Source organism: Hordeum vulgare, chromosome 5H, assembly GCF_904849725.1.
Source record: "Hordeum vulgare subsp. vulgare chromosome 5H, MorexV3_pseudomolecules_assembly, whole genome shotgun sequence".
NCBI classification, from domain to species: domain Eukaryota; kingdom Viridiplantae; phylum Streptophyta; class Magnoliopsida; order Poales; family Poaceae; genus Hordeum; species Hordeum vulgare.
The window spans coordinates 506,966,032-506,991,544 of record NC_058522.1 but is presented as its reverse complement, the minus strand read 5'-3'; the positions used below and the strand labels follow the sequence as shown (position 1 = coordinate 506,991,544).

At 42.4% G+C, this 25,513-nt stretch overlaps 1 long non-coding RNA gene across 1 annotated transcript; it reads right to left on the bottom strand.

Moving 5' to 3' along the window:
• Window positions 1-7,779: 7,779 nt before the first annotated feature.
• LOC123452450 lies at window positions 7,780-8,707 on the bottom strand. The gene is made up of 2 exons (XR_006632601.1): window positions 8,448-8,707; window positions 7,780-8,187 (listed from the first exon to the last, which is right to left on the bottom strand). It is a non-coding gene; the product is annotated as an uncharacterized LOC123452450 (long non-coding RNA).
• Window positions 8,708-25,513: the final 16,806 nt, after the last annotated feature.

Here is a 25,513-nt window from a genome sequence, read left to right as displayed (position 1 = left end):
CAAGTATTTTCAAATATCAATGCTAAAGAACGCTATCCCTAGCCGATCATGCTCCATCATTGATCCATTCATGCAACACACCCAAATATTAGCTACAACAAATGCTCAAGTATGATAATAGTGTTACTTAGTTGGTGCTATATAAGAGAAGATGGAGACTCAAATTCAAAATAAAAAAATTCATAAAGTAAATAGATAGGCCCTTCGCACAGGGAAGTAGATACTTGTAGCGGTGCGAGGGCTCAAAGTAAAAAAATTAGAGATAAAATATTTTGGGTGGTATGCTTTTCTTGTCAACAAAAATGACTATGAGTTCCCAATATCTTCGAGGCTAAACAAATCGTAGGGAGTTCCCAAACTGGAAATAATGTTTATCCCCTTTTCTACAATTCTTTCACATTCCACGGCTAGCCGCATCCACGAGTACCGTCCATACCAACACTTTCCAAGGAATTTATTATTTGACAACATAAAATAATTTCTTTTGCATTTCAGGACTGGGCATCCTTATTACCGCCATACTCTCGTGCAATGACAACTGAATAAACACTCATCTTGAGAATAAACCATTTAACATGGAAGATACCGGCCGCCCCTCACCGCTTCATGAGCGGTATGAGCACACAAAACAAAAATTTATTCTGAACGTTAGAGTTGGCACTTGCAAATTTACTTAGAACGGCGTTGAAATACCGCATATAGGTAGGTATGGTGGACTCATTTGGCACAACTTCGGGTTTAGGATTTGGATGCACAAGCAGCATTCCGCTTAGTACAAGTGAAGGCTAGCAAATAGATTAAGAAGCGCCCAACCAATGAACGAAAATCATCGTAGGCGAACATTAAACATAATTAACATCGAATAATGCAACGCAAGTAGAATGTAATTTCATACCATAATTATTGACTCCATGTGCATGCATAGGGAATGACAAACATTAACACCAATATTCCTACTAAATCATAATTACTCATCAATATAATTCACATATAACTATCTTCATATCGCAAAACTGTTGGAAAGAATCAAGTTTAACATCCAATGATCTTAATAAAAGTTTTCATTATATCTCTCCTAGATATCTATCACTTTGGGACTAATTTATTTAAAACAAATTGCCATTGCAATAACAAGCTCTCAAACAAATATAAGTGAAGAACGAAAGCACAAGTTTCTTTAAAATTTTCAACTCTCAAAATAATATAAGTGAAGCAAGAGAGGATTTCTTCAAAATTTCTACTAACTCTAAAAATAATCTAGGTGAAGCATGAGAGAAAAGTTCTTCAAAATAACAGCACCACCATGCTCAAAAAGATATAAGTGAAGCATTAGAGCAATTCCATTATTCTAAAAAAATTAAGTGAAGCATAAAGAGCGATTCTAACAAATCATAGCATAATTTGGCTCTATCAAATAGGTGCGTCCAACAAGGTTTATTATGAAAAACTAACCAGCAAAGAAAGCAAAGACATATATAATACAAGACGCTCCAAGCAAAACTCATGATATGTGACGAATAAAAATATAGTTCGAAGTAAAATTACAAATGGTTGTTAGAAGAACGAGGGGATGCCTTCCGGGGCATCCCCAAGCTTAGTTGCTTGGTACTCCTTGGATATTACCTTGGGGTGCCATGGAGCATCCCCAAGCTTAGGATTTTATCACCCCTTATTCCTTCATCCATCGTGATCTCACTCAAAACTTGAAAACTTCAATTACACAAAACTCAACAAAACCTTCATGAGATTCATTAGCATAAGAAAATCAAACTTTACTTTAGGAAGTGTTGAAAACCTATTCCAATTTTGTTTTTGCATTATACCTAATGTATTCTAACTTTACCAAGGCTTATACCCCCCCGTTCCAAACCATAGAATCAACACAAAGAAAACAGAATTTGTCAAAAACAGAACGGTTTGTAAAGATTAGAATTCTACCGATACTTCTTTAACTCCAAAAATTCTGAAATATTAGGAAAACGTATGGAATTTTTATATCAATCTTGTGTATAACATTTAGACACTTTTTCTACTGAACACAAAAGTTTCTGTTTTTCAACAAGATTAAAGCAACTAACACCCACATGATCCTAAATGATTTACTTGGAAAAAAAGACTAATTCAAACATTAAAAGCAATCATAATAGTAGCATAATTGTGGAAACACTCAAGAATAGAAAGAAAAAGTGAAAAATAAATTTTATTCATTGGGTTGCCTCCCAACAAGCGCTATCGTTTTACGCCCTAGGTAGGCATAAAGCAGAGATTCAAGTATTGCCATCTTTAGTTTCCATAGATGTATTCTTGTGAGTAGATTTTTAAAAAATTATTTGAAACACATTATCCATAGAAAATTTAGCATTATCAAGTTGCACATCTGCATATCCCCTTTGATTATCAGCAACAATCCAAGAATGTTATTGATTAACATTGTTGAAAACTTGTTGGATCACATCTAAAACATGAATTTCCTTTTTAAGATTATCATCAAAGATTTGATTATTACCGAGCAAATGTATGAAAACATAATCACTATTATAGATAATCTCATTTATTACCAGCTTTTCAGGGTTCATACCATAAAAATCAAAGATTTCCCACGCTTGCCGCACTATATGATCAAATTCATTCATAAGAGCAAGAGTGGCTATCTTCTTAGCTTTAGGATCTTTTATAACACGTAGATCATAAAACAATCTTTGCAAAGTAGGATGAGTACAGATAAATCTATTCTCAAGTTTCAAAACTAGTGCTCACATAGCATCTTCTTAGTTTTAGGATCTTTTATAACAAGTAGTTCATAAAACAATCTTTGCAAAGTAGGATGAGTACAGATAAATCTATTTTCAAGTTTCACAACTAGTGCTAACATAGCATCCGCATAAGTTTTGGTTATTTTAAGTATAGGAGTATTATCACAAGTAAAAGTTCCAACACAATTAAATATTTCTTGGATAGTTTCTTTTCCCATAACATTCCCTTGTTCCAAACAAAAGTTTTAGCATCCAGATTACCAGAACGTCCAATTTTAGGAGTCCTGCCATATTCTATTTCTGCCATACGAAAGTCACTCATGATGACGACAAGCAACGATAGATCTAACGAGAAAAAGGAAAAAGGAAGGAAGGAGAATAAAAGGGAAAACTTTGTGAAGTGGGGAGAGGAAAATGAGAGACAAATGGCAAATAATGTAATTGCAAGGAGATGAGAGTTTGTGTGTAGGAACCTGATAGATCTTGACTTGATCTTCCACGCTAACGGCGCCAATCTTGACTCCCCGTTAACTTACGTTGGTTTCTCTCCAAGCTTAAAGGGTGATGTAGCACATCGAAGGCAAGTATTTCCCTCAGTTATGAAACAAAGGTATCAATTCAGTAGGAAGATCCACAAGACTATATAAGCGGTACTTGCACACAAATAACAAAGCCTTGCAAGCCAACGCGTGTAGGGGTTGTCAATCCCTCGTGGGTAAACTAAAAGGATAAATTGATAGATGCGAATAAAGTGATGGAAAATAAAACACAACAAGGTATTTTCGGGTTTTTTGATAATATAGATTTGAAAATAAAAGAGCAAATAAAATGGAAATGCGAATAGCAAAATAGAGATTGCAAATAGATGATGTGAAATAGACCCGGGGACGTAGGTTTCACTAGTGGCTTCTCTCGATAAAATAGCTTATGGTGGGTAGACAATTTACTATTGGGTAATTGATAGAAGAGCGAATAATTATGACGATAACCAAGACAATAATCATGTATATAGGCATCACGTCCAAGACAAGTAGACCGACTTCTGCCTGCATCTACTTCTATTACTCCATACATCAACCGCTATCCAGCATGCATCTAGTGTATTGAGTTCATGAAGAAACGGAGTAATGCTTTAAGAACGATGACATGATGTAGACAAGATCTATTCATGTAGGAATAGACCCCATAGTTTTATCCTTAATAGCAACGATACATGCGTGTCATGTCTCCTTCTGTCACTCAGATTGAGCACCGCAAGATCGAACCCATCACAAAGCTCCTCTTCGAATTGCAAGATAAAAGATCAAGTTGGCCAGACAAATACCAAATATCGAAGAAGAAATACGAGGCTATAATAATCAAGAATGAATATAATTTCATAGATCTGATCATAAACTCACAATTCATCGGATCCCAACAAACACACCGCAAAAGATATAGTTACATCAAACGGATCTTCAAGAGACCATTTTATTGAGAAGCAAAACAAGAGAAAAAGCCATCTAGCTACTGCCTACGGACCTGTAGGTCTGATATGAGCTACTCATGCATCATCAGAGGAGCACCAATGAGGATGATGAACCCCTCCTGATCGTGTTCCTCTCCGGAACGGGCTCTAGATTGGATTTCGTCGCTTCTGGAACTTGCGGCAGCTGAAACGATTTTTTGTCGACTCTTCTAGGGTTTCTCGAATATTGGGATACTTATAGAGCTCAGAGATGGTGGAGGAGGTGCGCGAGGCCCCCACTAGCGACCAGGGCGTGCCAGGGGCCAGGGCATGCCGTGGTGCCTAGTGGGCAGCCTGGGCCTCCCCTCATGAGCATCCTTGGTCATCAAGTTTCCTTCAGGTCGAAAAAATTTCTCCAAAAAGTTTAATGACATTTGGACTTCATCTGATATTGATTTTCTGCAAAGGGAAAAACAAGCAAAAAAAAACAGCAACTGGCACTGGGCACTACGTCAATAGGTTTGTCCCAAAAAATGATTGTAAAGCATCCAAGAATGATAATATAACAACATGGAACAATAAAAAATTATAGATACGTCGGAGACGTATCAAAGGCATACACAAATATTTCTCATTTAGAGTCTCATTGTTGTTTGTTGGTGAAGTTGTTTTCCCGTCCAACCTGGCTATTAGGGATGTAGTGGTGTGGTGTCGTGTTGGGAACATTAAACAAAACTTTGTTTTCATTGCTAGACTATCAGGAACTCCCTCACCGAAAAACATAGATGATTTGGCATAATTTATTCGCTGACCTGTGGCTTGGCAGTAAATATCCAATACGTGGTTCACCTCTATAGCACCCACACTATTTGTCTTGAAAAATAGCAGGTTGTCATCAACGCATAGGAGATAGTTTACTTGCGGCGTCGAAGCTACTACTTGTATGCCACTCAAGTTGGATGACTCACTTTTAGATTTCAGGAGGCACCAAAGACCCTTTGATGCTAACAAGAACAAGTATGGGGATATCGGATCCCCCTGTTGAATCCCTCTCGAAGGTTTAAATTCGTGGAGTTTCTTCCCATTGAACATGACTGGGAATTCCAGTGAGCTAACTAGGTCCATCACTACTTTCACCCATTTGTGAGAGAACCCTAGTTTAAGCATTATAACTTGCAAATATTGTTTGTGGAAAAAATATCTCAAAGATCGTTTGTGGTACAAAATCCAAGGATGGATTGAAAGGACAATGTCAAATGTGCGTAAAGAAATTTTAGTAAAGGTAGTGGTGCAAGCTGTACCCGTTTATTCCGTGTCTTGCTTTAAGCTTCCCATGGGCTTGTGTGAGCATCTTAATATGTTGATTCAGAAGTTTTGGTGGGGGAGTAAGAGCGGGCAACGCAAAAATCATTGTGTTTCTTGGAAGGTGATGACACAACCCAAAAGTATGGCAAGGTTGGGGTTTAAAGACTTTAAGTTCTTTAATCTGGAAATGTTGGCACGCGAGGCATGTCGCCTATTGCAACTTCCTGAAATTTTGAGTGTAACGATTTTAAAGAGTGTATGCTATCCAAGCTCCTCCATGTTGCATGCAACTCTAGGGAATCATCCCGGTTAGATATGGAGATCTGTTATTGAGGGCGAAGACACACTTAAACAAGGCTTGATTAAGGGGGTCGACAACAGACAAGATACATCCATATGGGATGAAAATTGGCTCCCCATGGGAGAGATGATGCAGACGTATGGATGTTTGTTGCCGAACCCACCTCAGTCTGTGTCCGACCTCATTATAGACAACACTGCAACATGGAACAAGCAAATAATTGATGAGATCTTCCTTCCTTTCGATGCAAAGTTTATCATGGGCATCCCTTTATGCACTACGAATATCCCTGACTTACAGAGTTGGGATTTTTAAAAGAATGGGATATCCTCAGTTACATCCACGTATAGGATGGCTGGATGGTACTCAAGGGTGAATACTCAGGAAAGTGCATGGAAGGCATTATGGCATGTCCAGGTACCTACAAAGTTTCGGATGTTCTTGTGGAGTTGTCGAAACACTCTCTCCCCATTCAGGATGTTAGAGATCACCAACATATGTCTTCTACAAGCTCGTGTGGGTGGGGCGGGGCCTGATTCATGGTGCCACTCTCTCCAAGAGTGCACGGTCTCAAGATACAGTTGGGCACTGATTGACAAAGATCCAGACACTTCGTCGTGCACCACCCACTCAACCGCCCACCAGTTTGTGCCACCACGATTACCGGACCACCCTCGCCGTCTCACTTGAGCTGCCAACACGAGGCGTGAAGGAGAGAAGGAAACAACGGCCACGAAAGCGACCACCACTCGATCGAAGGGAGGGGACAACCTCCACCACCAACGCGGAGCCGAACGGACGCGACGACGAGGACTTGCCAAGCCCTACAGCCCGGCCGGGCCCGGACAGTCCCTGACCCCGTGCTGCAGCTAGCCAACCGACGCGATGAACACCGCCGCAGACCGCCACCATCTCGCCCCACCAAGGAGCGAAACAGCCGAGCGCCGAGCAACCGGCCCGCCCAAACGCAGATGAGGCCCAAACGGGCCCAGATCTGGGCCTGGCGGGCGCCGCCAGCCGCGAGCGCCACTGCGCTGCCCCACGACCAACGGCTGTGCCGCCGCATTGAGAGCCACCATGTCACCGCCTCCAACGGGCCACACCGCCGCCAGCCGCCACCGCCCGAACAAGGGCACTGCACGCGCAGGGAAGGGCAGACCCGTCGCCGCCAGTACCACGTGGGCAGGGCCCCGCGGCGTGCTGGCGGCGGAGCCCCCAGCCGCCTCGCTCGGGGAGGCGACGCGGGGGAGGAGGGACGCGAGCTACACCCACACAAAGGGATATACGTCATACAAGTTGTGCTAGTTCCAACGACCCTTTAATTTGCTAGGAGGCTCTCTCATATATGTAAAAAATTATGTGGACCTATAGTGGAATGCTTGATTTGAAATCAGTCCGATCCGCTCACATATCACGGTGGATACATGAGGTAGAATGCGAATTACATCTTTTCTCGTTTATCTTGTTATTACATGCAAACAAGATCAGCTAAGCCTGCAGAGCTTTACGCCATGATCCAAACCACTCGTGCTATCCCACGCTAGCGCGTCGTGGCTCAACAAACTCACGTACGTAATGCTCATCGTCAAGTCGACAAAACAAAAAGCTACCGATCGCGTACAAACCGCGCCGCACGAGCTAACCGATTTCGAACCCATGAAGTGCCTCAAAAACCCATTCGAGAGGACAAAGAAGCAAGCCACCAAGTTCTGACAGATGAAATTTAGTTTTCGATCAACATGGATAATGTTTACCATGCATATTGCAGGAGTGTTTTAAACATTTCAACTGCGAATTATTTTGTAATACGATTCCTATTAATTTCGAATATATATATTGACCAACCCTGTACCTTGGTTATGTATCAGAATATCGATCGATGCGTTAGTTTTAAGCATGTTTTCATACTCACTACTTAAATCATGCGAAGGTCCCATATTTCAGAAGAAAAAATAATTCATGCGAAGGTTGATGAAGAATCTGGCCAACATACAATCAAATCAGGACGAAACAAAACGGAACTCACATCCAGAATCTTTATTGATCAATTCCAAAATAGATCTGCTCAAGCCGAGGCGTACTAGCTAGCAGTGACATGCATGCATGTATGTCATCGACGACATGCATACTCCTAGATTACTGTATTATTCTCTAGCTACGTATGGACTTATTGGTGGTACGCCCCCCTAGCTAACTAGACCAGACTAGAGTAGTCTACTCCTTTGTGCACATCTCGCAGTTGCAGTAGCGCATCACGACGTGCTTGGTGGTGCAATGGGCGTCCTTGAGCAACAGTTCCGGGCTCTGGTTGACGCACTCCATCGCGCAGTGCCACTTCATGCATATCATGGAGTAGAAGCGCTCCTTGTAGCATTTTTGTTCTGCAATGCATAGAATTATAAACAGGTAGATATGCATGCATAGAATTGTAAACACGTAGATATGAATGCATAGATGCAGATAGCCAACAAACATACAAACATTATCGTTCGAAATCTTTTCTACGGTAAATAATTGTAGTTCAAAAAAACCAGACTAATTCTATTCAACTATAATTATTTAGGTACAGAGGGAGTATGAGACAAGGTTGTAAAGAGGAAAGAGATGATGTAAAATGGAAGGGGGGCATGCAGGTACGTACCTGCGAGAGTAGGGCTTGCGAGAAGGGCGAGCACGACGAGGAAACAGAGAGCGCTTCTTCCCTCCATGGGCGCAGCACGCAGATGCGATCTGATCTGCTCTCTCTCTTTTGCGAGTCGTGTATGTAGAGCTCAGAAAGAGAATGATGATTCACTCTGCCGGGCGAGACACGTATATATAGCAGGAGGAGAGGTGGAGAAAGGATAGGCCAGATCAAGGGAATCACTAACAACCTCGTCCGCTTCCTGTGGAGGCGAGCGCATCCAGCGCTTGAAGGAATCAAGGCTATTACGCCTGTCGTCGTGCGAAGCTATCGGGATTCGGTGCATATACCGTCTCCGCTGCTTGCCCGCGCCTCGCTCGGGTCAGGGGTAAACGAGCTGTGATATTTTGGTTGTTATAAAAATCAGCGTGTGAAATAAAACTGAACCTTATTTGATTGAAACCATTTCTGCTCAAATTTGAAGATGATCATCACTAATAAATGAATAGTAGTCGTCGACCTCGCAACCGTCCGACGTTGAAGGGAAATTGCCACCATGCAAATACCAAAGTGCGCACCTCATTCTGCATCCCACGTTGTATGATCCCTGTGAAGACGCAGTTCACCTTGCATCGCGGTGCTCAGCCGCCTCTCACGTGTGGTTCCACTTGGGCGTCGGGGCCCCCTCCTCCTTGGGAGGCATTTGGGAAGCTCCTTCTCCGCCCGGGCTTGACCCAAATATCTGGCCTTGAATTGCTCTCTCTATGCTGTGAATGTTTGAAAGATTTGGGACTCTTACAACGCGCTAATTTTTCGTCAAGAGCTTCACCCATCAAGGATCACCATTAGTAACATAGTCTTTATTTAGCATCTATAAGGGAGGCCACGCTCTCCGATTTCATTCAATGAACGAAGCACCGATACGGTGACACTGATACGGTGATACGGGTACGACAATACGGGATACAACAATTTCTAGAAACAGCAATACGGCGATATGGCAAGCATATATAAATAATGATAAAATGACATGTAATAAAAACCAACATAATAAAATATATGAGATGAGATCAATATACAGCCCCACTAGTTGCCTAATTGCGTTCATACACTAGTAGAAAACGGGGGCTATAGTTCCGGTTCTCCAACCAGGACTATTAACTTGGGACTATAGACCCCCCCCCCCCTTTAGTCTCGGTTTGCCACGAACCAGGACTAAAGACCCTCACGTGGCTGCTGGGGCTCGAGGACCTTTAGTCCCCATTGGTGTTACCAATCTGAACTAAACCATTTTTTTAAAATTTTTTAAAACAATTTTTTTAGAAAAAACAAATTCATTTTTTTAACTTTTTACGATTTTTAAATCTTTGAATTATTTGACAATTTAATCTCTAATCACCCCTACTCACTGCTTCAGCGTGGAGCACTCATTTCAAATCGTTTAACTTCCCAGCCAATCACTCACTCCACTCATTTGAATCTTTGAATTATTTGAATCTCTAATCACCCCTACTCACTGCTCCAGCGTGGAGCATTCATTTCAAATCGTCTAACTTCCCAGCCAATCACTCACTCCACTCATTTGAATCTTTGAATTATTTGAATCTCTAATCACCCCTACTCACTTTTTTTAACTTTTTTATGATTTTAAATCTTTGAATTATTTGAAAATTTAATCTCTAATCACCCCTACTCACTGCTCCAGCGTGGAGCACTCATTTCAAATCGTCTAACTTCCCGCCAATCACTCACTCCAATCATTTCAAATCATCTAACTTCCCGGTCGGTTACCGATCCTCTCACTAATCCAGCCAAGCACGCTTAACTTTCCGGTTCTATCTCCACTAGTTTCCAAGTCTCCACTTGTTGTTTTCTTGACAATAGTAAGCTATCAATCCTATTTACCCTTTGTCACATGATTTAATTTTTGAATTTCAAACAATTATTAAAATAAAAAACGATGAATAATAAACAAAAATAATTAATTTAAAAACCGAAAAAAACTTCAAAAAAGCAAAAAAAATATAAAAACTCGAATAATACTTAAAAAGCATATTAAACAAAAAATACAAAATAAATTAAAAGTTCAAAATAAAATAAGTAGTAATAATAATATTGAATTTCAATGAAAATCAAATAAGTAATAATACTATTTTATTCATTTTTTTGTCATTTATTCATTTAATATGACATAATTAATATCTTTAAATCTATAAATCAAAATTCTACAAATAATATAACCATTATTATCAGAAAAATGTGAGGAATCCAAATATCGCACTCGTTTCTTAAATAAAATTAGAAACAACTAACATAGAAATGAAGTAATTTTAACTAATTACAGAAATAAAATTATTGTCAAACAACAGAAACTAAAGTTAATTATGATAAAGTGACAAAAAAAGTTACTTTTTAATATAGCCAAACTAATCCTACCAACTATAGTGCCAACTTTCAACGTTTTCATTGTTCATTTATGTTGTTTTTTAATTTCAGGGTCATTTAGCTTAAAAAACCATTAAATGCATTGAAAGTAACAAATGAAGTTAGAAAGGGTTGAAATTTGAAGATATGGCTTAGAATAGTACATATTGAATGCACAAAAAGTCTCGAGTTGAAATAAGTTAACAAAAAAATAAATGTCTTTTGTAACAAATGAGTTTTCGTGCGAAACCCTCATACTTCGAAGGAGATGGTCCAGTTTGTACACGAAGTGCATCCAGTTTTTGTTGTAACTCTCTCAACTTTTTAGCACATGCTATGTGGTCGAAATGATGATACCATGCCAAGTTTCAACCTTTTCAGTGTCCATTTATATTTCTTTTTAATTTCAGGGTCATTTAGCTCAAAAAATCATTAAATGCATGAAAAGTAGCAAATGAACTTAGAAAGGGTTGAAATTTGAAAACGTGGCTTAGAATGGTGCATAGTGAATGCACAAAAAGTCTGGAGTTGAAATAAGTTTAAAAGAATGATATGTCTTTGTAACAGATGAGTTTTCGTCTGAAACCCTCATACTTCGAAGGAGATGGTCCAGTTTGTACACGAAGTGCATCTAGTTTTTTGTATCCCTCTCAACTTTTTAGCACATGCTATGTGGTCGAAATGATGATACCATGCCAGGTTTCAACCTTTTCAGTGTTCATTTGTATTGCTTTTTAATTTCAGAGTCATTTAGCTCAAAAAATCATTAAATGCATGAAAAGTAGCAAATGAAGTTAGAAAGGGTTGAAATTTGAAGATGTGGCTTAGAATGGTGCATAGTGAATGCACAAAAAGTCTGGAGTTGAAATAAGTTAAAAATGAAATGCCTTTGTAACAGATGAGTTTTCGTGTGAAACCCTCATACTTCAAAGATGATGGTCCAGTTTGTACACGAAGTGCATCCAGTTTTTGCTTTAACCCACTCAACTTTTTATCACATGCTATGTGGTCTAAATGATGATACCATGCCAAGTTTCAACATTTTCAGAGTTCATTTGTAGTGACAACAATTAAAAACAACAATTAAATGTCTAAAACAACTTTATAAGCAAAACATTAGTGTTTTAATTAAAATCCTAATTTAAATTATTCTAAAAATAGACAAATAAATCTTACTGTGACAACAATCTAACATGTGACTAGAAGGAAAAAGAGTTAAATTAATACTATTTTAAAATTCAAGTTATTTACAATCTAGGGTTTGAAGCAAATTTGAAACAAATTCAAATTTAAACCATTCAAATTTGAAAACTAAGGCACAAACAGAAACTAGACAAAATTTTGAATCTAATTCAAAAAGAATCACTCAAAAACATCAAATGTCCTAAAAGATATAAGAAATTTAAAACAGAAAGTGAAAACATACAACAAATAGAAAATAAAAAAGAAATTTTTAAAACCCTTTAGTCCGGGTTGGTATCTCCAACCGGGACTAAAGGTTTGTATCACCAACGAGGACTAAAGGTCTATCTCTAGTCCCAGTTGGTGATACCAACCGGGACTAAAGGGGCCCTAGCCTGACGCCAGCCTCCCACCACCCCTTTAATCCCGGTTGGTAACACCAATAGGGACTAGAGCTCACAAATGTCACCTTAGTCCTGGTCCAAAATCCAACCGGGACTAATGCTCCGAACGAAAGGTCCTTTTCCTACTAGTGATACTTTCTTGTTTTTATTTTAAAAAATCTCACTATCATTAATGGGGTAACATGGCCAATCGGCCATCAACTACACCAAACTAATTTGGACTGTAATACCTATTAACATGATATCATAAAATCAACAAACCTTTAAAATTTAAAAGCATGAGATTGTCAAATGACAAACCTATATAATGAGCAACTTTGGATTGCATGAGTGGGCCAAATCAGCAAACAATGCACATCAGTAATGCTCAAATGATGATGGAGAAAGTTAAAAGATGCCATGATTTATAACTATCTTCTTTCCTAGCAATAGGAGGCAGCAACAACGACAGCAAGTAATTTTACGCCACAAAAATCAACAAGCAACAAGCCAATAGCATCGATAAGCAATTTTATCCAACAAGCAGCATCCTTAGCAAGCACTTTGATCCAACTACTACATCAATAGAGTATGCATCCACTACTTATATAAACAGAACAACGATACATCAAGGCATGAGCAATACTCAATGGCGATACTTCGACGATACGCGTATCACCATTTTTTTTCATCGAAAAAGACAATACTTCGGGATACCCGTATCGAAGGCGTATCTGGCGTATCGGAGTATCGGAAAAGTACTGAACAACGATACACAGATTTCTAAAGTATCGATGCTTCTTGAAGCTACAAACCCACACTGCCACACACACCCGAAACAGAGAAAACGCAGAAACTAGCAGGTTTCTATAATTCTATTACAAACCAACACTACTAGAATCTGGTTTTATCCGAGTTTCAAAACGTTGCCGAGTTCATTCTATCGGGAACACGACAAAGTTTATATCTGTCGAGTTTGATTCAATATTGAAATCGACAGTAACTAACAACTCAGGGCAGACTTCATACTTTGCCTAGTTCGAGTGAAAAACAACTCATCAAACAAAATAAACTTGGCAGAATCTCAAGTTCGCCAAAGTCTGACACATGGGCCCTGCTGTAGAGCAGCCAACGGAGCTGTGACAACGGTCTTTCTTTGCCTATTTTCCCCTAATGGTGACTCGACAAACATATTCTCTTTTTCATTTTTTGAATAAGAATATCAGGGGGTCATAACTTTGCCGAGTTTTGTCTCAACGAGACTCGGGAAACCTTTTCTCTTTTTATTGTTTTAAAATAGGAATGTCAGGTGTCATTACTTTGTCGAGTGTGGGCTCTAGAAAATTCGGGAGACTCTGATAGGCAGGTCGTCAAGTCACGTACAACTGGCTCATGCAAGACCCCATAACTAGAGAGGTTCAGACAATGCAAAAGGACGACAATGAAGAGAATTTCAGAAAACGCAAAACAATGACAATGAAGAGAGCCATAAGCACCAATGTGTTGGGGAACGTAGTATAAATTCAAAAAAAATCCTACGCATATTCAGATCTTCCTATGGAGAGACCAGCAACGAGAGAGGGGTGAGTGCATCTTCATACCTTTGAAGATCGCTAAGTGGAAGCGTTGCTAGAACGCGGTTGATGGAGTCGTACTCGCGGCGATTCAGATCGCGGTGTGATTCCGATCCAGTGCCGAAGCACGGCACCTCCGCGTTCAACACAAGTGGAGCCCGGTGACGTCTCCCGCACCTTGATCCAGCAAGGAGGAGGGAGAGGTTGGGGAAGATCTCCGACAGCACGATGGCATGGTGTCGATGGAGAGACGAGGTCTCCCGGCAGGGCTTCGCCAAGCACCGTGGGAGAGGAGGAAGAAGAGGGGCAAGGCTGCGCCGAGGGAGATGGAAAACTGTGTGTGAAACAGCCCCAAAACCCCCACTATATATAGGAGGAGGGGAGGGGGGTGCGCCACCCCTAGGGTTCCCACCCTAGGTGGTGCGGCAGCCCAGATGGGAGAGGGGGCGGCGGCCAGGGCAGGGAAAGGGGGGGGGGGCGGCGCCCTAGGTGGGCCTTGGGCGTCCCCTGCGCCTAGGGTTTCCCCTCCCTCCCTCTCTGGTGCGCATGGGCTGGGTGTGGGGGGCGCACCAGCCCACCTAGGGGCTGGTTCCCTCCCGCACTTGGCCCGTGGAGCCCTCCGGGGCTTGTGGGCCTCCGGAACCCTTCCGGTGGTCCCGACACTTTACCGGTGGTGCACGAAACATTTCCGGCGTCCAAACCCATCCATCCTATATATCAATCTTTACCTCCAGATCATTCCGGAGCTCCTCGTGACATCCGGGATCTCATCCAGGACTCCGAACATCCTTCGGTAACCTTGTATAACAATTCCCTATAACCCTAGCGTCATCGAACCTTAAGTGTGTAGACCCTACGGATTCGGGAGACACGCAGACATGACCGAGACACCTCTCCGTCCAATAACCATCAGCGGGGTCTGGATACCCATGGTGGCTCCCACTTGCTCCACGATGATCTCATCAGATGAACCACGATGTCAAGGATTCAATCAATCCCGTATACAATTCCCTTTGTCCGTCGGTATAGAACTTGCCCGAGATTCGATCGTCGGTATACCTATACCTTGTTCAATCTCGTTACCGGTAAGTCTGTTTACTCGTTCCGTAGCACGTCATCGTGTGACTAACTCCTTAGTCACATTGAGCTCATGATGATGTTCTACCGAGTGGGCCCAGAGATACCTCTCCGTCACACGGAGTGACAAATCCCGATCTCGATTCGTACCAACCCAACAGACATTTTCGGAGGTACCCGTAGTGCACCTTTATAGTCACCCAGTTACGTTGTGATGTTTGATACACCCAAAGCACTCCTACGGTATCCGGGAGTTGCACAATCTCACGGTCGAAGGAAAAGACACTTGACATTAGAAAAGCTTTAGCATACGAACAATACGATCTAGTGCTATGCTTAGGATTGGGTCTTGTCCATCACATCATTGTCCCAATGATGTGATCCCGTTATCAATGACATCCAATGCCCATGACCAGGTAACCATGATCATCTATTGACTAACGAGCTAGCCAACTAGAGGCTTGCTAGGTACGCATTGTGATCTATTTATTCACACATGTATTACTGTTTCCTGTTAATACAATTATAGCATGAACAATAGACGATTATCATGAACAAGGAAATATGATAATAACCATTTTATTATTTCCTCTAGGGCATATTTCCAACAGTCTCCCACTTGCACTAGAGTCAATAATCTAGTTATATTGTGATGTATCGAACACCCATAACATTATGGTGTTGATCATGTTTTGCTCGTGGAAGAGGTTTAGTCAACGGGTCTGCAACATTCAGATCCGTATGTACTGTACAAATCTCTATTACTCCACTCTGGACATGGTCCTGGATGAAGTTGTAGCGGCGTTTGATGTGCTTCGTCTTCCGGTGAAACCTGGGCTCCTTGGCTATGGCAATGGTCCCAGTGTTATCACAGAAGAGTGTCATTGGACCCGACGCGCTTGGAACCACTCCAAGGTCGGTGATGAGCTCCTTCATCCAAATTCCTTCATGAGCTGCTTCTCAAGCAGCTATGTACTCCGCTTCACATATAGATGCTGCCACGACTTCTTGCTCGCTGCTGCACTAGCTCACTGCCCCACCATTCAAAACATATACGTATCCGGTCTGTGACTTAGAGTCATCTGGATCTGTGTCGAAGCTAGCATCGACGTAACCCTTTACGACGAGCTCTTCGTCACCTTCATAAACGAGAAACATTTCCTTAGTCCTCTTCAGGTACTTAAGGATATTCTTGACCGTTGTCCAGTGTTCCATACCGGGATCACTTTGGTACCTCCCTACCAAACTTATGGCAAGGTTTATATCAGGTCTGGTACACAACATGGCATACATTAGAGAGCCTACGGCTGAAGCATAGGGGATAGTACTCATCTTCTCTCTATCTGCTGCCGTGGTCGGTGACTGAGTCTTACTCAATCTCATACCTTGCAAAACTGGCAAGAACCCTTTCTTTGAGTTTTCCATATTGAATTTCTTCAATATCTTGTCAAGGTATGTACTTTGCAAAAGACCTATGAGGCGCATCGATCTATCTCTATAGATGTTGATGCCTAATATGTATGCAGCTTCTCCAAGGTCCTTAATTGAAAAACTCTTGTTCAAATAGGCCTTTATGCTCTCCAACATCTCTATATCATTCAATAATATGTCATCCACATACAGTATGAGGAAAGCTACAGAGCTCCCACTCACTTTCTTGTACAGACAGGCTTCTCCGTAAACCTGTATGAACCCAAACGCTTTAATCACCTCATTAAAGTGAATGTTCCAACTCCGAGATGCTTGCACTAGCCCATAGATGGAGCGCTGGAGCTTGCACACTTTGTTAGCACCCTTAGGGTCGACAAAACCTTCTGGTTGCATCATATACAACTATTTCTTAAGATTCCCGTTAAGGAACGCTGTTTTGACGTCCATTTGCCAAATTTCATAATCATAAAAGGCGGCAATTGCTAACATGATTCGGACTGATTTTAGCTTCGCTACGGGAGAGAAAGTCTCCTCGTAGTCAATTCCTTGAATTTGTCGAAAACCCTTTGCGACAAGTCGAGCTTTATAAACGGTTACATTACCGTTTGCACCAGTCTTCTTCTTGAAGATCCATTTATTTTCTATGGCTCGCCGGTCATCGAGCAAGTCCACCAAAGTCCACACTTTGTTCTCATACATGGATCCTATCTCGGATTTCATAGCTTCAAGCCATTTGTTGGAGTCCAGGCCCGCCATTGCTTCTTCATAGTTCGAAGGTTCACCGTTGTCCAACAACATGATTTCCATTACGGGGTTGTTGTACCAATATGGTGCGGAGCGTACCCTTGTGGACCTTCGCGGTTCAGTAGTAACTTGATCCGAAGCTTCATGATCATTATCATTAACTTCCTCTTCAGTTGGTACAGGCGCCACAGGAACAATTTCCCGCGCTGTGCTACTTTCCTGTTCGAGAGGGGGTGTAATTACCTCATCAAGTTCTACTTTCCTCCCAATTTACTTCTTTCGAGAGAAACTCTTTCTCTAGAAAGGATCCGTTCTTCGCAACAAAGGTTTTACCTTCGGATCTAAGATAGAAAGTATACCCAATAGTTTCCTTAGGGTATCCTATGAATACAAATTTCTCTGCTTTGGATTCGAGCTTTTCTCGTTGAAGTTTCTTCACATAAGCATCGCAACCCCAAACTTTAAGAAACGACAACTTAGGTTTCTTGCCAAACCATAGTTCATACGGTGTCGTCTCAGCGGATTTAGACGGTGCCCTATTTAAAGTGAATGCTGCAGTTTCTAATGCGTATCCCCAAAATGATAGCGGTAAGTCGGTAAGAGACATCATAGATCGTACCATATCCAATAAAGTGTGATTACGATGTTCAGACACTCCGTTGTGTTGCGGTGTGTGAGGCGGCGTTAGTTTTGAAACAATTCCACACTTCCTTAGGTGTGTGCCAAACTCGTGACTCAAATATTCTCCTCCACAATCAGATCGTAGACACTTAATTTTTCTGTCACGTTGATTCTCGACCTCACTTTGAAATTCCTTGAACTTTTCAAACATCTCAGATTTGTGCTTGATCAAGTAGATATACCCATACCTACTCAAATCATCGATGAGAGTGAGAACATAACGATAGACACCGCGAGCTTCAACGTTCATTGGACCACACACATCAGTATGTATTATTTCCAATAAGTCGGTTGTTCTCTCCATTATTCCTGAGAATGGATTCTTAGTCATCTTGCCCATGAGGCACGGTTCGCACGTGTCAAATGATTCAAAGTCAAGAGACTCTAATAGTCCATCAGTATGGAGCTTCTTCATGCGCTTAAAACCGATATGACCAAGGCGGCAGTGCCACAAGTATGCGGGACTATCATTATCAACTTTACATCTTTTGGTACTCACACTATGAATATGTGTAACATCACGATTGAGATTCATCAAGAATAAACCATTCACGAGTGGAGCATGACCATAAAACATATCACTCATATAAATAGAACAACCATTATTCTCTGACTTAAATGAGTAGCCGTCTCGCATTAAGCAAGACCCTGATACAATATTCATGCTCAAAGCTGGTACTAAATAACAATTATTAAGGTTTAAAACTAATCCCGACGGTAGATGTAGAGGTAGCGTGCCGACGGCGATCACATTGACCTTGGAGCCATTCCCGACGCGCATCGTCACCTCGTTCTTGGCCAGTCTCCGCTTATTCCGCAGTTCCTGCTTTGAGTTGCAAATGTGAGCAACATCATCGGTATCAAATACCCAGGAGCTACTATGAGCGCTGGTAAGGTACACATCAATAACATGTATATCACATATACCTTTAACGTTGCCGGCCTTCTTGTCCGCTAAGTATTTGGGGCAGTTCCGCTTCCAGTGACCTTTTACCTTGCAATAGAAGCACTCAGTCTCAGCCATGAGTCCATTCTTTTCTTCTTCCTGGTATCTGGCTTACCGGGCGCGGCAACGGCTTTGCCGTCTTTCTTGAAGTTCTTCTTACCCTTGCCCTTCTTGAAACTAGTGGTCTTGTTGACCATCAACACTTGATGCTCTTTCTTGATTTCTACTTCTCCAGACTTGAGCATTGAGTACAACTCGGGAATGGTCTTCTCCATCCCTTGCATGTTGTAGTTCAGCACAAAACCTTTGTAGCTTGGTGGGAGAGACTGGAGGATTCTGTCAATTATAGCATCATCCGGAAGTTCGACTCCAAGTGAAGTCAGACGACCGTGTAACCCAAACATTTTGAGTATGTGCTCACTGACAGAACTGTTCTCCTCCATCTTACAGCTAAAGAATTTGTCGGAGACTTCATATCTCTCGACACGGGCATGAGCTTGAAAAACCAGCTTCAGCTCTTGAAACATCTCATATGCACCGTGTTGCTCAAAACGCCTTTGGAGCCCCGTTTCTAAACTGTATAACATGCCATACCTAACCAGAGAGTAGTCATCACTCCGCGTTTGCCAGACGTTCAGAATGTCCTGGGCTACTACGGGAGCGGGAGGGTCACCTAGCGGCGCATCAAGGACATAAGCCTTTTTAGCTGTTTCAAGGACGAGCTTCAAGTTGCGAACCCAGTCCGCATAGTTGCTACCATAATCTTTCAGCTTGTTTTTCTCTAGGAATGCGTTGAAATTGAGGTTGACGTTGGCCAACTACAATATTCATAAAGACAACTTTTAGACTAAGTTCATGATAATTAAGTTCATTTAATCAAATTAAGTATGAACTCCCACTTAAATCGACATCCCTCTAGTCATCTAAGTGATACATGATCCATGTTGACTAACCCGTGTCCGATCATCACGTAAGACGGACTAGTCACCATGGTGAGCAACTTCATGCTGATCGTATTCAACCATACGACTCATGTTCAACCTTTCGGTCTCTTGTATTCGAGGTCATGTATGTACATGCTAAGCTCGTCGAGTCACCCTAGGTGTTTCGCGTGTGTAAATCTGGCTTACACCCGTTGTATGCGAACGTTAGAATCTATCACACCCAATCATCACATGGTGCTTCGAGACAACGATCCTTCGCAACGGTGCACACTTAGGGGAATACGTTCTCGAAATTTTAAGAGGGATCATCTTATTATGATACCGTCATTCTAAGCAATAAGATGAAAAACATGATAAACATCACAATGCAATCATATAGTGACATGATATGGCCATTATCATCTTTGCTCTTTCGATCTCCATCTTCAGGCATCGCATGATCATCATTGTCACCGGCGTTACACCATGATCTCCATCATCGTGTCTCCTTGAAGTCGTCACGCCAACTACTAATATCACTATTACTATAGCTAACCGTTAGCAATGAAGTAAAAGTAGTAAGCACATGGCGTTGCATCTCATACAATAAATTAAGACAACTCCTATGGTTCCTGCCGGTTGTCATACTCATCGACATGCAAGTCGTGAAACCTATTACAATAACATGATCATCTCATACATCATACATGCAACATCACAACTTTGGCCATATCACATCACATGTCAAACCCTACAAAAACAAGTTAGACGTCCTCTAATTGTTGTTGCAAGTTTTACGTGGCTGATTTGGGTTTCTAGCAAGAACGCTTTCTTACCTACGTGACAGCCACAACGATGATATGCCAAAGCTATTTACCCTTCATAAGGACCATTTTCATCAAATCCAATCCGACTAGAGTAGGAGAGACAGACACCCGCCAGCCACCTTTATGCACGGGGTGCATGTCTGTCGGTGGAACCAGTCTCACGTAAGCGTACGTGTAATGTCGGTCCGGGCCGCTTCATCCCACAATACCGCCGGAAAAGAATAAGACTAGTAGCGGCAAGCAATTGACAAATCATCTCCCACAACCTTTTGTGTTCTACTCGTGCATAGAATCTACGCATAGAAAACCTGGCTCGGATGCCACTGTTGGGGAATGTAGCATAAATTCAAAAAATTTCCTACGCATATTCAGATCTTGCTATGGAGAGACCAGCAACGAGAGAGGGGTGAGTGCATCTTCATACCTTTGAAGATCGCTAAGTGGAAGCATTGCTAGAACGCGGTTGATGGAGTCGTACTCGTGGCGATTCAAATCGCGGTGTGATTCCGATCTAGTGTCGAACCACGGCACCTCCGCGTTCAACACACGTGCAGCCCGGTGACGTCTCCCGCACCTTGATCCAGCAAGGAGAGGGAGAGGTTGGGGAAGATCTCAGGCAGCACGACGGCGTGGTGTCGATGGAGAGACGAGGTCTCCCGGCAGGGCTTCGCCAAGCACCGTGGGAGAGGAGGAAGAAGAGGGGCAGGGTTGCGCCGAGGGACATGGAAAACGGTGTGTGAAACAGCCCCAAAACCCCCACTATATATAGGAGGAGGGGAGGGGGTGCGCCACCCCTAGTGTTCCCACCCTAGGTGGTGCGGCAGCCCAGATGGGAGAGGCGGCGGCGGCCAGGGCAGGGAAAGGGGGGGCGGCGCCCTAGGTGGGCCTTGGGGCTCCCCTGCGCCTAGGGTTTCCCCTCCCTCCCTCTCTGGTGCGCATGGGCTGGGTGTGGGGGGCGCACCAGCCCACCTAGGGGCTGGTTCCCTCCCGCACTTGGCCCATGGAGCCCTCCGGGGCTTGTGGCCCCTCCCGGTGGGCCTCCGGAACCCTTCCGGTGGTCCCGACACTTTGCCGGTGGTGCCCGAAACATTTCCGGCGTCCAAACTGTCACGCCCAAGATGCGACCCTATCGTCAATTTGGCACGAAGGCCTCGTCAGGGATAGAAGCGCATCTCGTCGTGTCGCAAGAATGGATATCGTTACAAGTACATGTACTGAAAAGAAGATATATATATATATATATATATATATATATATATATATATATATATATATATATATATATATAATTGGCTTACACTCGCCACAAGCTACATCAGAGTCACATCAGTACATTACATAATCATCAAGAGTAAGAGCAGGGTCCGACTACGGACGAAAACAAACGACAAAAGAAGAACGACGTCCATCCTTGCGATCCCAGGCTGCCGGCCTGGAACCCATCCTAGATCGATGAAGAAGAAGAAGAAGCAACTCCAAATGAACAATCAACGCGCTCGCGTCAAGTAACCTTTACCTGTACTTGCAACTGGTGTTGTAGTAATCTGTGAGGCACAGGGGACTCAGCAATCTCATTACCAAAGGTATCAAGACTAGCAAAGCTTAATGGGTGAGGCATGTTTAAGTGGTGAGGTTGCAGCAACGGCTAAGCATATATTTGGTGGCTAATCTTACGAGTATAAGAAATAAGAGGGGGGGGGGGGGGGGGAAGATCTACGCATAGCGGACGTGAACTACTGATGATCAAATGAATGATCCTGAACACCTACCTACGTCAGACATAACCCCACCGTGTCCTCGATCGGAGAAATAACTCACGAAAGAGACAGTCACGGTTACGCACACAATTGGCAAATCTTATTTAAGTTAACTTCAAGTTATCTAGAACCAGTATTAAACAAAGCTTCCACGTTGCCACATAACCGCGGGCATGGCTTTCCGAAAGATTTAACCCTGCAGGGGTGCTCCAACTAGTCCATCACAAATTACCACAAGCCGCATAGAAACCCTCAATCACGAAGCTCGCGATCTCGTCGGATTCCCTAGTAGAAAACCTCAACTCTAAGATTACCCAAAGCATCACCGGAATCCCGATGCACAAGATATCTCGTCAAAGGTAAAACTAATGCAGCAAGGCCGCCCGACGTGTCGACGATCCCGATAGGAGTCGCGTACCTCGTTCTCAGGACACGACGGATGAGCGATGGTTACCAAGCCAAACGCCGAGTTGCCCCGGGTAGCGTTAATAAGCTGCTCTGTTTTGGACCAACACATGTGGAGCACTAGCCCAGGGGTTGATTAAATTATCCTCGGGGTTCGGAAAGTCCCTATGCAATTTTTTAGGTGATTATGCAAATGTAGTACCAATGTTGGGCCTTGCCAGACCAGCTTTAATCTAAAACGAATTATCAAGGGGGTCCCCATAACAACCCCGATCGTGTTAGGAGCGCTCAATTATGGAACATAACATCGGTAGCCGAAACTAAGGGGGCAAAGGTGGAACAAAACACCAGGCTAGAAAGGCCGAGCCTTCCACCTTTTACCAAGTATATAGGTGCATTAAATTAAATAGCATTTAATAGGTTGATATAACAAGGAACCCATGCTTTCACATGGAAGCATCTGCACCTGCAACTAGCAACGCTATCAACAGGGTTAAGCAAGCGGTAACATAGCCAATCAGTGATTGGCTAGGTTGAACAGGTTGAAGGTTAACATGGCATTGTTGAGAGGTTGATATTTAACATGTGGTAGGCAACAAGACATAACGGTAGCAACGGTAAAACTAGCATAGCAATTATAGTAATGGTATCTGGGGAAATGGTCATCTTGCCTGAGATCCCGCTTGGAAGAAGAATGCCTTCGTGAAGCAGACGAACCGACGTAGTCGAACGGGTCCTCACAATCCGACACGCTTCCGGAACCCTATCGAGACGGGGAAAACCTGAAACAAGCATCAACACACGATATTCACCACACGATGCACAACACATATGATGCATGAGCAGCTGAAAACATGCAAGTCACAGCATGACACATCACACAATCAAACACTACACATTAAGTGCAGTTCAATATGCAACGAGTTGCATATTGACGAAACTCCATGTTAATTATTTAGTTCTATCCCGATTAGGTACACGACAATATTAAATGTGGTTGCACACGGCAAGAGATGAAGCGCAATTAACCTACCTATCTAGGCATTTTAAATGAGGTCGGAAATGACATATAGCATCAGCGAGATGACCTCACATGTTAATTTACAATTCTGTCCAGATATGAATTAACACATTTAATTAGTTGTTAAACAGCAAAACAAATAGGTTCACGTGATTCTACGCGTCATGGCAAGCAATTTACACATAGAGAACATCTCCAACGGAGCTACGAATCAAAAGATACAAGCACCGCAAGATATGATGGCATGAATGCTATATGTGTGCAACGACGGTCACGAGAACTTCAAAATCATACAACCAGCAAGATAAAATGAAACTACACGAGATTCTAAGCAAGTTTCAAATAGGACACGATCAAATCGGAGCTACGGTTCAACAACTACGAGCAAAACAAGAAATCACTACAAACTGCCAAAATCAGCCACATAGCTTTTTCTACACCCCACAACTACGAGCTACTCAACTCCAATATACTCAACCAAGGCATGTCACGAAAGAGGGCAAGAAGCACTACCACAAACAACTAACAACAACTAGCATGGCATCAAGGATCACTAGGGAAAGAAGACACAAAATGGCATCTCACACACTATTTCAGACTTGGTGAAAATTACACCTCATGAAAGTGCAGTTTTCGATCTGAAGCCATATTGACAGCAGCAAAACCTATAGCTACAGGGCTTCAAATGGCTTGAAAATTCACAGCATGCTAGCGAAACACAAGGGCTACAACTAACTCCATTGGACCAACCTCAAAAGAGCTACGGATCAAAAGATACAAGGAAGACAAGACAACAACAAAATATAACAGATCTCAGACTTAGAAATATTTCAGCTCCTCCAAATCAACATTATTTCTAGCAACTTGAGAGCAAGCAAACCACACCTAAATATGCATTTCTATTGTAACCAAAAATACCAGGTGCTAGAGTAAACATCCAATAACAACTCCCTAGTTGACAACTTAATCAAACGAAGCACGGATTAAATCCTACGAATTAAACAAAAGGGCATCACGGCAAAATATCGCGCGAACTAACATACTCAAAAGCCAAAACTAATTGCACAGAAAAGGGATTTTTCTACCCCGAAAACATATAATATATGTGGGGTTGCAACACAAAAATAATGCCAATAATAACCTATTCACGGATAAATAAACTAGCAGCAATCCCTACACGCAAAAATACAAATGACCGCTCTAAAATACATGGAAAATAGGTTCCTAAAACATGGGCATTTCTAATACGGCATTCGGGCTATACGGTCTTGCGCGAAAAATAAATACGAACTATAATTCTATTGGGACAGCACATAAACCTATGCCTATAGCATCTCAAACTACGTCAAACAATTATGCATGTTTTAAATTCGTATTCTACGCGCAAAACTACCACAAAACCATATACAACTCGGTCCGATCCGACATACGGATTAAAAACTACGGACGATTTAATATACGTTTATTTTTCTGCAATTTAATTAAATTCCGAAAATTCCTAAATTAACTAATGGGCCTAAGAGTGGGCGCAAAATAGAATAACTCGCCACGGGCGCGGAATACTCACCTTGGGGGAGGCCACTTGGGCCGGTTGGGAGGCTGCAGCAGAGGGGAGCTGGCCGACTCGGCCTTGGGCCGGCCTGGTCAGGGAAGGAGCTGGCCGAAGGAGCTCCTCCTGGCACTGGGACGCATCTGGGCCGGGGCGAGGC